General features: G+C 52.4%; 1 pseudogene; it reads right to left on the reverse strand.

Annotated features, from left to right (window-relative positions):
- Positions 1-293: 293 nt before the first annotated feature.
- LOC136504898 (flowering locus K homology domain-like) lies at positions 294-13,687 on the reverse strand (annotated as a pseudogene).
- Positions 13,688-13,991: the final 304 nt, after the last annotated feature.

The following is a 13,991-nucleotide window of genomic DNA, read 5'->3' on the forward strand; positions in this document are numbered from 1 at the left end:
TATTTTGGGTAGCTCATTACCCAGCTATTATTAGTTACGCATCTCATCACCATCTCTTTTTCATCTTTTCATTACACGTTCTCGAACATAAAAGAGCTAATGAGGACCTGTGACACGAAGTGGCAGACAACATGACACCACTAGCAAAATAAGCTAGCAAGTTTTTTTTTCAATCCCCGCACAGCTAGGGAGAAAAAATAACATTGGAGTTCTTAATATTTTTTTTGTTTTTCTCTTGAATATGAAAATACTAGGTTAATGATAAATTCAGCAACCATAGAGCAAAGAGAGTATTAAGAGAAGAATCGGCATTGGCGTCAGAAAGCAGCTTACAACACCAAAAGTAAGTTCACAAGTCCTAACGAGCTTGAGTTCTCAACAGATGAACAGACTAGCAACAAACCCAGAACATAACCCTCCTTCCCTAAGCAAGCTCTTGCTCCGGATTAGTATCCATAGCTCGGCGGGTATGGTGCAGCGCCATAGCTTCCACCATTGTGAGGCGCTGGAGCTGGGGCGCCGGGAGGAGACCCATATGATGCTCCACCGTACGGTGGATACGAGCTGTAACCCGTGTCCACTGGTTGAGCAGGTGGAGCTGGAGCTGGTGGTCCCTGGGGAGAAGCTTCAGCCATGAAATTCTGCAAGAGGATAGATATCACTGCTCAGTTAATGGAAAACATTAGAGTGCGGTGGACAGAGAACATACCAATCAAATGAAAAGGTCATCTATGCTAAGTATTCCCAGTATAAGGGCAGCATGGGTAACTCCCAACGTTGGCGACCAGTGACATGATGGCAGATTAAGCCAGTGACATGTGAAGATTATTGACCTAGGAAAATGACAAGCATCTACGCTGCTTAAAGTAACAAGATATGATGCCAGGTCTTTTCACAATGCACTATATGTAACATCTGGTACATATGGTCCTATTCATGCGATAGTTGTGTATCCCCCAAGCATTGTACCAATCCAGGAAGCATCCAATTAGAGGCAGAGTATACTTGGTTGGAGAGGTGGCATCGATTTAGTGAAGTGCAACAATATCAGAAGGTCGGAAATGGATTGTAGCAATATCATATGTGTTAACCAAATTGCTGATGCAGTTTAATAATGAGGAAAAGTACCTTGATTAGCTGTTGAGCAGTCTGTACTTGTGAAGCACTTCCTGTTATCTCCACTGTCATCTCCCCAGGAGCACCTTCTTGAATACTTATAGTTGCTCCACTATGTCTGCGGATGTAGCTGATACTGGCACCAGCTGATCCTATCACAGCATCAGCATAGGAAAGAGGAACTTGCATGCTGTGTGTCACCTGTCATATAAAATCACAAAAAAAAAAGTTAAGTACAAATGATCATGAGATTGGCATGCGAATAATTCATCATATTAATAACAGTCAAATGTGTAGAAACTAACCTGAGAAGACCCATGTGCTTGGTTTTGATTCCCTGGGGGAGCACTCAGAGGTGCATCGCGTCCATATGAAGAAATTCCATAGTGTGGTTGCTTTTCTACAGGGGGCACATCAGGAGGAGGATAATAGCTCTCTTGTGGCCGTGGAGGTGGAGGCATGTACTGTGGGTTCCCACCATAACCTGGGCCACCAGGAGGAAGGTTTGGTGGTGGATGACCCCAGGGTGAGGGCGGAGGGGGACCCCATGCCTGTGGAGGAGGCATAGGTTGCTCTCTGTGCACATTGTGCGCTTTCATCTGTCAAGGAAATTTATGTTTTATGATTACCAAATACTTCATGTAAGGTAACCAATATGCTGCATAGTAGAATAAAACTTGCCTGTGTTTCAAACAAAGGAAGGACACTGCGGTCAACAAGAAATTTTCTTAAATGACTTGCAATCAGTTCCACGGCTTTGTGAGCATCAAGAGGTTCACCCTGTATCTCTACAACTCTGTCATCGTTTAATGCAACAGGTGGAACATTCTCTGTGATGGAAAAATAGTATATTAGTGAAATGGCTGATGTACCATGCAAATATATGCAATGTGGGGCTTCCAGTGAAATTACTTGCAGAAATAAGGGTAGAAAGTACAAATGATCAAACATGATCCAGAAAGAATACTAAAAAAATAAAAAGAAAAGATTAGATAGCCTAAAAAGCAAAGGGGAGCAGCAAATGCTACAACTTTGGATGTGGTTAATTAAATCATACTCCACATAACATCTATCAGTTCAGAAGAGTGGAATTCTAAGGCTGACTTCTGTCACAGATACACATGCATGCACAAATGTAACAGATAAACTAAATCGGTCAATCCTGTCAAGTCTGCTTATCAAAGATCATCAAAAACATCAATATCTAGTAACTAAGTGCACAAATCAATATGTGCGAAAATATATTTCATGTGAAAGCAGACAGTACTCCTAGAACAAATAACCCACACACATTTGCCATCTACGGATTGATCCTTGGCTATCAAAAGCAATTTCAAAGAAATATAGAAATCTGTATTATCAGCAAGACTGCCTGGGTATGAGATCATAAAGCCTTGCCGTAACAAAGTCAACGCAGGGAAAAATGTAAAACCTTACCAACAATCCGGAGAACGCACTTTGAAGCATCCTGTATTGATTTAATAGTTGCTCCTTGCTTCCCAATCAGGCTGCCAGCTTGGGAAGCCGGGACCAGCAGCCTTGTCGGCCCAGCGGTGACAGTAGCTCGTTGAGGCTGATCAGTTTCACCATCTAAACCATCTGTTATCCTTTTATGAACTCTAAGCAACCCATCAATAGCTGGAGGTAGCACTGTGTCTGGTTCATCCTTTGCTGAAATCATTACCTTCAAACAGGAAAGCAGTATCAAGATCTCAGCAAGTAGGAACAGAAGTATGTTAGACAGAGAAAGATTAGTTTATAGCAACATGCACAAAGACTTATTAAAGGAAATAATGGTATAAGGACAGTATTTCCATCCTGCAGTAGATAGACAAAATGGTAATGGTTATGTTTATGCACATTTAGTTGGGTTTCAACTACAATTTCTCAGACAAACATACATATTTGCATGCAGTTACTCACCAAGATAACTGAGGCAATGCCCCCAGGTTAAAGCAATAGACATGTCCTTAACTGCATCAATAGTTTTCCTTAACTACTGTACATGTGTCAAGACTGTTGCTTCTATGGGTATGTATAATGGAATTTCAGATACAAGCAATCTACTTTCAATTTGAATGTTTATTTTATCATATATATGCGATTCTTAATCCCCAAGAGCAAAAACAATAGATCTATTTAGTCAGTGTAACATATCGTTTGATGACATTAACAAACGATAATGGTACGTTACAATATTGGTTCAGCAAAACCAATTCCACCAAAATATAAGAGGAAGCATCGAGTTGGGAACTATATATTCATATTCTTTGTTTGCAGTTCTCATGTCTTTATAAAAGTATCAGAGCATTAATTAGGAAACGATTAGGACCTAAAATTAAGGTTCTGTGCAGTATTTTAGTCTTCTGCTGTTAACTAACGGATGCCTTTTTGGTCAAAGCAAACAGGTCATGGAATTACCCGACAATATATGCAGCTTCTTCACAGGGATCTTCATCCAATATTCAAAAGACTTAAATCACATGTGCAGCAGAGGAGCACAAGACTGTACTTTGGTAACCATGATTGTACGTCTATTTTGGAATTTGGATACACAAACGATTCAACTTGAGGCCTTATACAGCAGTAAGAACCTGCAAAGATTAGTTTGTTATTTTTGACAAAACTATTATGTTCCGTGCTTGAGAGCCATTTGCTGACAATCTGTTCCTTTTTAGTTTGAGTGCCTTTATTTGTGCTACTTTTAGGGTTAGCATCAAGAATGAGTTAACAGGCCTCATAATATACAGTTAACCAAAGAACCATGTCATAGTATTTTATTTTAGTCCGCATTCACATAAATAACTACTGAGTTGGTCAAAATCAGTGTACCATTTGATAACTGATCCAATCCTTTTAGAATGAAGGACATTCATGTATGCAATCATAACTATTTGATCCAGGTAGATATCGAACATTATTGATAATTCACTAGTGTACACAATACATATCTTTAGAATGATGTATAATTTGGCAAAGCTACTATTTCTGTCTTAGTCAATTATAGATGTTAGTCGCTGAATTCTTACTCTTGGTAGTAGCAGAATTCTTACTCTCATCGAGAGAGGATGACACTAGGAGTTGGGGCAATTTTCTGGTTTATTTCCAAATGCCATACCAACATGAGGGGTTGGGGGTACATATTTATAGGCTGCTAGCCAGCCAAGCATATGCTAAGATGCTAGTCTAAGATGCTAAGATGTTGTCCTCTAAGATGTTGTCCTCTAGTCTAAGATGTTGTCCTCTAAGATGTTGTCCTCTAGTCTAAGATACTGTCCTCTAAGATGTTGTCCTCTAGTCTAAGATGCTGTCCTAAAAACCTATGCAGCACGGATACGGATACGCGTATCGGTATCGGAAGGATACGGATACGCGGATACGGCAATTTTCTAGAAAACATGATACGCGGATACGTTTTACTATTTTTTTAATAAATAAATAATAATACAAATTAAAATTGTGAAAGTCTAAAACTTGAGTCACAGAAAATCCTATTGTCTGTTCTCTGTTGAGATTGTGGCCGCCCACGGATACTATGCTAAGATTAGCACTAGCTAGTGCCAGCACTACCAAATTTGGAGAGGCCACCTATTGCAATGATATGGTACCAATTTTTCTTACCGTTGGAGTAATATATAATAGTAATAATAACAGTGGTAGAGCAGGAATGACGGGAGTCATGGAGTGAGCGTCCGCCCGCGGCGCGTTCACACGGCGAGCGACGGGACTAGTCGTGGGTGGACGTGACGGCTCCCATCCATCACTGCTTCACCAGCAGCACAGCACTGACAGCGCAGACGCCAGGCACAGGCAGCCCAGCCGAGCACACACACACCACCATGCCGTCCCCGCGGTGCCGCGCACGCCCGATCCCCCGCCCGCCGCACCCCATGCCACTGACACACCGTACCCCACCACCAGCGGGCCCCGCGCACCGGTGGCCGCAACGCGCGCGGCGCTGGGTCCGACGCCGCCCGGGCTCCTTTTGACTTCCTCGCACACCCAGCCCAAGCCAGAGTCCCCGGCGCCAGCGGCGGAAAGGGAAGACGAGGAGGGGAAACAAAAAAACCAAAGCCGCACACACAAACACGAACGCGAGCGCCCGCGTAACGTCTCCCTCGTCCTCGGGGTCCACACCCGGCCCTCCACGTGGAGGGCCCACGCGTCAGCGATGCGGGGCGGGAGGGCGGTCGCGGGACCTTGTCAGAATCCAATGCGGTTGTGAGGTTTTGACGTCCGCAAGGACACGCGCACACGCACGCACCAGAATCGCAGGATTTTCTACTGCTGCTACTACTCCCATCTCTTCCCTTCCCTAGCTCGCTTCCGCTTCCCTCCTCCTCGTCCTGCCGCTCGCCTCGCCTCGGCTCGCGCCAAAATTTGGAGAGGCCACCTATTGCATCCCTGCGTAGGAGGCGGCGCACATGTACGCAGGAGGCCGTGCGCGGGGCGGAGGCTCGTCGCCGGCGGCCGGTGAGCAGGGGCGGAGGCTCGTCGCCGGTGATCGATGAGCATTCCATGCGCGCGTTCGCCGGAGGCGGCGCGACCACACGAGGTGCGAGCGTCAGGGGCTAGGGCATCGGGGAGACATTGTTTTTGTTGGGCTGGGCCGTATCCCAAATACAGATACGTATCCACAGGCGTACTCAAAAATTGCAAAATTAATAAAAAATCGGATACTGCCCAGATACGTATCGGGAGCGTGTCCGACGCGTATCCGTATCAGAAACGTATCCGATACGCGATACGCTCCCTCAGCCACGTATCCGTGTAACGTAGCTAAAAACAGACCATGCAGCCACAAGGACCATGTGGCCAGCACAGCCCCACAAAGACCAGCCCACACATGAGACTTATCCCATCATTCTCCACCTAAGTCTTGTGTGTCGTCCTGTGGGAAAGTTGAACCATCCCGATCCTGGAGCAGAGCTCAAGGAACTTGATCCTCCCAAGGGGTTTGGTGAGCAGATCCGCAAGCTGGTCCTTGGTGTTGATGTAGCTCGCCTTGATGCTCCCTTCCTCCAAACAGCCTTGGATGAAGTGGTACCTCACCCGGATGTGCTTGCTGCGTTCATGGAACACGGGGTTCTTTGCCAGGGCCAGAGCGGACTTGTTGTCCACCCTGAACTCCACCGCTCTAGTGTCTCTGCCGAGGAGATCACCGAGCAGTCGAGCGAGCCAGAGCGACTGAGTCGAAGCGGTGGAGGCCGCTATGTACTCGGCCTCGCAGCTGGACAGGGCCACCACCTGCTGCTTGACCGACTGCCAGCTAACGAGGCACTTGCCGAGGAAGAAGAGGATCCCGCTCGTGCTCTTGCTGGTGTCGATGTCGCCGGCGTGGTCGCTGTCGCTATACCCGACGAAGTGTGCCGCCCCAGGGCACCTAGGGTAGTAGAGGCCGTGATCGAGTCCCCGCAACGTAGCGGATGATCCTCTTCACAGCCTGCTGGTGCTCCATCGTCGATCGCTGCATGAACCGACTAACGTAGCCGACGGAGAATGCCAAGTCCGGCCGTGTGTGGGCGAGGTAGAGAAGGCTCCCCACAACCACAAGACGCCGGTACTGCGTAGCGTCCACCTCCTCCGTCGTGCTGTTGCGGCTCAGCTTCAGCCTCTCCTCCATCGGAGTGAGAGCTGGGTTGCAGTCGGTGAGCCCAGCTAGCTCAACGACGCGCTTGGCGTAGGCGGTCTATCGAAGCGTGATCCCGGAGTCATCCTGGTGCACCTCGATTCCCAGATAGAAGGAGAGAGGCCCAAGGTCACTCATCTGGAAGGTGGCCTTCATCTCTTCCTTGAATGCCGCCACCTCCGCATCCTTGGTGCCGGTGATCACCAAGTCGTCGACGTAGACACCCACCAGCAGAGCATTTCCTCCACTGCCCCGTCAGTAGATGGCCGCCTCGTGCGGGCTTTGCTCGAAGCCCATCCCCTTTAGCGTGGAATCCAACTTGGCATTCCACACCCTCGGTGCCTGCTGCAAGCCATAGAGGGCCTTGCGCAGGCGGAGCACCTTGCCCTCCTTGCCGGGGATTGCAAATCCCGGCGGCTGGTGCACGTAGACCTCCTCCTTCAAGTCACCGTTAAGGAACGCCGACTTGACGTCCATGTGATGAGCACGCCAGCCCTCCTGGGCAACTAGCGCAAGGAGGAGTCGCACGGACTCCATCCGTGCCACGGGAGCAAAGGCGTCGTCGAAGTCGACCCCCTCCTGCTGCACGAAACCTCGTGCCACCAAGCGAGCCTTGTGCTTGACGATGGCGCCGGCTTCATCCCTCTTCAGCTTGTACACCCACTTAAGGGTGATCGCGCGTTGACCACGAGGAAGGTCAGCAAGCTCCCAGGTGCGGTTCTTCTCAACCACATCCATCTCCAACTGCATCGCGGCGCGCCATGCCGCGTATTTCTCAGCCTCTGCAAACGACCGAGGCTCACCGTCGTCACACGCAAGGTGCAACTGCGCCTCCAGGTCGTGAGGCACCGGTCCCGGCACCGGCTGGTCGCCGAGAAGGTTCTCCATCGTACGGTACTGCAACGGCTCCCGTCGTGGTACGCGTCGATGCGCTCCTCGTCGTGAGAGAGCGGAGTAGCGAGCTCAACCGGGCTGTGCTCGACACGAGCTGGTGTTGGAGTAGACGTGCCCAAAGAGGTGCCTGTCGGTGCTGGAGTGCGTGGCGGTGCCGGCTGTGGTGGAGCCGACGAAGGACTCATCGCAGCCGAGGTCCAGGCTGGAGAGCGTTGTGCTGTCGGAGTAGCAGGCGCCGGGGTCGGTGGAGGCTCGGGGACTGGGGTAGACGCGCTCGCCGAAGAAGAGCTACCTACTCCCCCAGCTCCCTCGAAGTGGACGTACTCGACAGTGAAGTCGTCGTACGTCGAAGCTGAGCCGTCGTCCACCGCCTTGTCCCACGCCCATCCTCGCCCTTCGTCGAACACAACGTCACGCGCCGTGCGCACACACTGTGTCTTCGGGTCGAGGATGCGGTAGGCCTTCGAGCCTTCCTCGTAGCCGATGAACACTCCCGGAGTGCTCCTGTCGTCGAGCTTGCTGATGTGGCCAAGCTCTTTGGCAAACGCGAGGCAGCCGAAGACCCGCAAGTGGGAGACCGCCGGCTTGCGCCCATGCCAAGCCTCGTACGGCATCCTGCCGTCGAGCGCCTTGGTAGGCGAGCGGTTGAGGATGTAGACAGACGCCACCACCGCCTCTCCCCAGAAGACAGCCGGCATCACCCTCTGCTTGAGAAGGGCCCGAGCCATCCCCACAACCGTCTGGTTGCGCCGCTCGACGACGTCGTTCTGCTGCGGGTTGTACGGCGCGGAGTAGTGGCGCTGAATGCCCTCATCAGCGCAGTACGACGCAAATTCAACCGCCATGAATTCGCTGCCGTTGTCGGTGCGCAGCACGCGCAGCTTGCAGCCGCACTCCGCCTCCGTAGCAGCCTGTGAGTGCCTGATGGCGTCCGCAGCCTCTCCCTTGCTACCGAGGACCATCACCCACATGTAGCGGGAGAGGTCGTCGACGATCAGCAGGAAGTAGCGTCGTCCTCCAGGTGTGGCCGGTGTCACCGGGCCACACAAGTCCCCGTGCACAAGCTCGGGCCTCTTCTTGGCTCGAAAGCTCGCCCGCTGGGGAAAGGGGAGACGCCTCTGCTTCGTCAACACGCAGACGTCGAAGAGCTGCTCCACATGGTCGAGGCACGGCAGGCCTCGCACCATCTCCGTGGCACTGAGCCGCTTCAGGGCCTCGAAGTGAAGGTGCCCGAAGCGCTCGTGCCACTGCCACACCTCGTCATCCCGACGAGCAGCGAGACAGAGGGGTTGTGCCACCTGCACGTTAAGGATGTAGAGTCGATTTGCACTTCTTGATACCTTGGCAAGAAGGCGATGACGGCGATCCCAAATCCTCATGACTCCATAGTCAACCACCACGCGCGAACCGTTCTCATCCAGGTGTCCCAAGCTGATGATGGAGTTCCTCAACGCGGGGATGTAGTAGACTCCGGTGAGCAGCCTGTGCTCACCAGACACGGCGGTGAAGATGACGGAGCCGACGCCCTTGATCTCCACGCCGGAGGCATCCCCAAACTTGACGGAGCCTCGGACGCTAGAGTCAAGCTCGGTGAAGAACTCCCGTCGACCGGTCATGTGATGGGTGGCGCCGGTGTCGAGGCACCACCCGTCAGTCTTGTCGTTGCCGGAGCCATCACCGAGGAGGGCGTGTGCTTTTGGCTCGTCAAGGTGGAGGAGAGCCGCTGCGGCCAGTGCCACTGGAGGTAGCTCGATGCTTGCATGTGCCATGAACAGAGCCGGCTCCTCCTCCGCCTGTGCGACGTGGGCCTGGCCGCGTCGTGGCTGTCGACAGTCCTTGGCCAAATGGCCAAGCTGGCCGCAGTTGCGGCAGGTGTCGTCTCGTGCCGGCTTGTGCCTGCCGGCAGCGCCGCCTTGGGCGCCTCCGCGGGCATCACCCTCGGCACGTCCTCGCGCCCCGGCCTGGGCGTCTCTGCGCGCCTTGCGCGGCTTGCCACGCTTACGGCCGCCTGTCGCGGAAGAAGGCTCCCCCTTCTTCCGGTCACCTTGGCTGGCAAGCCACTGCTCCCGAGTGAGAAGGAGCTTCCCGCCAGTGGTGATGGGCCCCGAGAGGGACTCTGGCTCATCGCTGTCGACGACCTTGAGGCGACCTATCGCCTCCTCGATCGACATCGTGGAGAGATCCAGCAGAGACTCGATCGAGCGAGCCATCTGCTTGTACTTCTCGGGGACGCAGCGGAAGAGCTTTTCAACAGCTCTCTCCTCGCCGTAGGTGTCATCGCCGAACTGCACCATCTCCTGCAACAGAGTGTTGAGACGGAGAGCGAAGTCATCAACGTCCTCACCTGGCTTGAAGGCCAGGTTCTCCCACTCCTTGCGAAGTGCCTGCAGTGTGAACCTGCGGGCGCGCTCGCTACCGATGCGTGCCGCAGCGATGGCGTCCCAAGCCTCCTTGGCAGTCCGCTTGTTGGTAAGCGAGAGCTGCATCTTGGGCGGGACTGCAGCGATGAGGCCATCCAATACCCGTCGATCTAGGTCATAGTCGACGTCGCCGTACCAGACTGCCTCCCACATGTGCCGCACCTGGAGCTTTACCCTCATCACCGCAGCCCACTCGACGTAGTTGGTCTTGGTGAGGGTAGGCCACCCACCGCCGGGGCCGACGTCCCTGGCGACAGCCTAGAGCCCGTGGTAACCACGGTACCGATCCGGAGAGAGAGCCACGCTGCCTGTGAAGGCCGTGCTCTCCATCGACCCGTCCGCCACCGTCGCCGTGCGCGCCTCCTCCAGGAGCGCCACCGCCGTGCGCGCCTCCTCCAGGAGCGCCGCCACCGCCGTGCGCGCCTCCTCCAGGAGCGCCGCCGACGTGCGCGCCTCCTGCAGGAGCGCCACCGGCGCGTCCGCGCCTGTCGGGGCTGCCGCCGCACTCGTGGGCGTGCGCGGCTGCCCACTGCGCCGCCTGCGCTCGTCCTGCCTCCCTCCCCAGCAACTCGAGGTGCGCGTCGGCGCTGTCGTCAGCAGAAACGGAGCTGCTGATGCTGCCGCGCAGCGCCTCGACCTCTGCTGCCGCCGCACGCGCTACATCCGCCGCCACCGCTGCTTCCGCCTCCGCTCTGGCTGCTGCCAGCTCCGCCGCTGCCAACCTCGACGCCCTTGCCGCCGCTCGCTCGCGTTCCTCTGCCGCAACAGGTTCGGCCTCCTGCCAACGCCGCGTGCTCGAGGCGACCGAGCGCTGAGACTGCCCTGCGGACATGACGCGCTACCGGGGGGCTGCTGCGTGGGGAGAGGGCTGCTTCAGATGAGCTGCTGCTCGTCTGCGCAGAGGGAGAGGAGTGAGCAGGAGCGGCCGGAGCTGCTGCTGTTCCTAGCTGGGGCTGTTGTGCGGCTGGGAAAGGAGATGAGCAAGAGATGCTCAGGCTACAGGATAGTACGGCTCTTATACCAGTTGTTAGTTGCTGAATTCTTACTCTTGATAGTAGCAGAATTCTTACCCTCGTCGAGAGAGGATGACACTAGGAGTTGGGGCAATTTTCTGGTTTATTTCCAAATGCCATACCAACCTGAGGGGTTGAGGGTACATATTTATAGGCTGCTAGCCAGCCAAGATGCTAGTCTAAGATGCTAAAATACTGTCCTCTAAGATGTTGTCCTCTAGTCTAAGATGTTGTCCTCTAAGATGCTATCCTCTAGTCTAAGATGTTGTCCTATGGGTGGGGCCGGTGTCGAGGCACCACCCGTCAGTCTTGTCGTTGCCGGAGCCGTCGCCGAGGAGGACGTGTGCTTTTGGCTCGTCAAGGTGGAGGAGAGCCGCTGCGGCCAGTGCCGCTGGAGGTAGCTCGATGCTTGCATGTGCCATGAACAGAGCCAGCTCCTCCTCCGCCTGTGCAAAGTGGGCCTGGCCGCGTCGTGGCTGTCGACAGTCCTTGGCCCAATGGCCAAGCTGGCCGCATTTGCGGCAGGCGGCGTGCCGGCTTGTGCCTGCCGGCGGCGCCGCCCTGGGCGCCTCCGCGGGCATCACCCTCGGCACGTCCTCGCGCCCCGGCCTGGGCGTCTCTGCGCGCCTTGCACGGCTTGCCACGCTTACGGCCGCCTGTCGCGGAAGAAGGCTCCCCCTTCTTCCGGTCACCTTGGCTGGCAAGCCACTGCTCCCGAGTGAGAAGGAGCTTCCCGCCAGTGGTGATGGGCCCCGAGAGGGACTGTGGCTCATCGCTGTCGACAACCTTGAGGCGACCTATCGCCTCCTCGATCGAGTCTCTGCTGGATCTCTCCACGATGTCGATCGAGGAGGCGATAGGTCGCCTCAAGGTCGTCGACAGCGATGAGCCACAATAGAGTCATACTTCTTACAGAAGAGAGATTCTTTTCCCTTTCATTTGGTTGAATCCAATAGTTTTGTGATCATTGTAAAAAAATCCAAAATTATGCATAATTATTTCTACTGCAAAGTTTAAAACGGATTTCACTTATTATCTTGAAATCTATGTTCATTTTTTTATAAACTATTTACTCCAAGCACATAGCCATTCTCTATGGGCAGCTATTCACTGTTACTAGTATACAACTTTCAGTGTAGTAACTTGGATGATCAAATCTCATCTTAATATAAAATTGCGCTCGAGTTAATATGAACATGAGTCCAATTATCAGGAGCAGTATATGCACCTGATCGCTAAGCTAAACTGTTTGAACTACTAAAAAAATGTTTAGAAGAGCTTTCACTTCAGAAAGGAGGCTTTATTAAACAAGGCTGCAGATGTATGTCAAATTACATTGTACAATACAAAATTTCAATTGATAGGCTGCAGATGTATGTCAAATTACAATGTACAATACAAAATTTCAATTACTAGTTCCTGTTCATTTCTACAACTTGCAGCAAGTTTTCCATGTGGCTTTCACGACTAAATAACAGTTACGTTGTTAAAGTAAACTCGAACTACCAGATAATATACACACACTAATGACTAAACTATTTCAGATCGATAAATAACCATGTTCACAAAGCATCAATTGATAGAATGCATAGTATCAGTGGTCGGGGAAATATAATAGCAATTTATATGCTTGGAAACGTTTCCTAGCTGATTCAATCTTCAACACGTCTAAAAAGAAATTAATCACCAATATGCTACAAACTATATACATGTCTAATCTAGGTCTTTTAAAGTACAACTATAGCATACTTATCGGTGTAGGCAACAAGCGATCTTCGCACATGAACACTAGCATGCCTAGAGGACTATTACTGGGCACACTGAACAAGAAATTATTTGTAATAGCAATGCAACCAGTTAAAGAAGAGAGTGAAAGACTTACCGCTCTTTCTGGCACAGCTGGTGGTCCCTCAAGAACCTTGATGCGAGCTCTGGATTCCTCACACATTTTCTTGATGAAATCCCCTTTGCGCCCAATGACGGCACCCACCTTTGTGGTAGGAACCAGTATACGGAACACACTCTCTCCAGGCCACCCAGGCCACTTCCTGTCATCAGGAACTGTAGCATCCTGCTCCTTCACCCCAGCTTCCTCACCATGCTCTGTGGGGGTAGCTTGGTCCTCCTTGTTCTGACCTCCCACATCTTCATTTTTCATGTCCGCATGCTCTTGGTTACCCAACACGTCTTGCATTGGGTCCTTGGATTCCTGGTCATAGAGCTTTTCTGGTTCTTCCTTGACTTGCACATCAGCATAAGTATTGGCTTCTACCTCATTGCCAAGGGTACTAGGACTTCCGGTGAGGTTGTTCTCCACAGGGTCAACAGGTCCATCCATATTTTCTGGAAACAAACAAGCAACCAAGCTCAAGTTAATTATACAGATGCATAGTAGCTCTCAAATATGAGGTCTGCAGGAGTCGAACAAGGGGGGAAAACTAAGGCAGTGCAGGCACCGCACAAAACCAGCTGAACTAATAACCACACATACCCAAATTGATAGAGCTCGTCGCCCGCACACCACAAAACACATTCCCCCCGCAGATCCACCTATCCCAATCACGGAACAGCACAAACCCGAACGCCTCGGCAACTAGCAGACGGGAAACAGCACAGACAGCAAACCCTAATCAGCAGCAGAGCAGTGAGATCACACCACGAGACCCCAAACGGGCGCACACAAATCGATCCAAACGCCCAGACGCAGTCGCGTCCATCAAGCAGGCCAAACTACGCGGACGAGAGCACAAGGGTACTGCGCGCGCACTCAAACCCTAGTCGCCCACCTCGGAGCTCTTCGCCGCTCGCTAGGGCTGCCGCGGGAGCACACGACCGCGTACGGATGAAAAGGGGCGGGTTAGGAGGAAGAGTGAGCGCGAACCTTGTGAGTGGGGGGGGGGAGACCTTGCCGGAGAAGAC

This window comes from Miscanthus floridulus, chromosome 14, assembly GCF_019320115.1.
Source record: "Miscanthus floridulus cultivar M001 chromosome 14, ASM1932011v1, whole genome shotgun sequence".
In the NCBI taxonomy this organism is placed as follows: Eukaryota; Viridiplantae; Streptophyta; class Magnoliopsida; order Poales; family Poaceae; genus Miscanthus; species Miscanthus floridulus.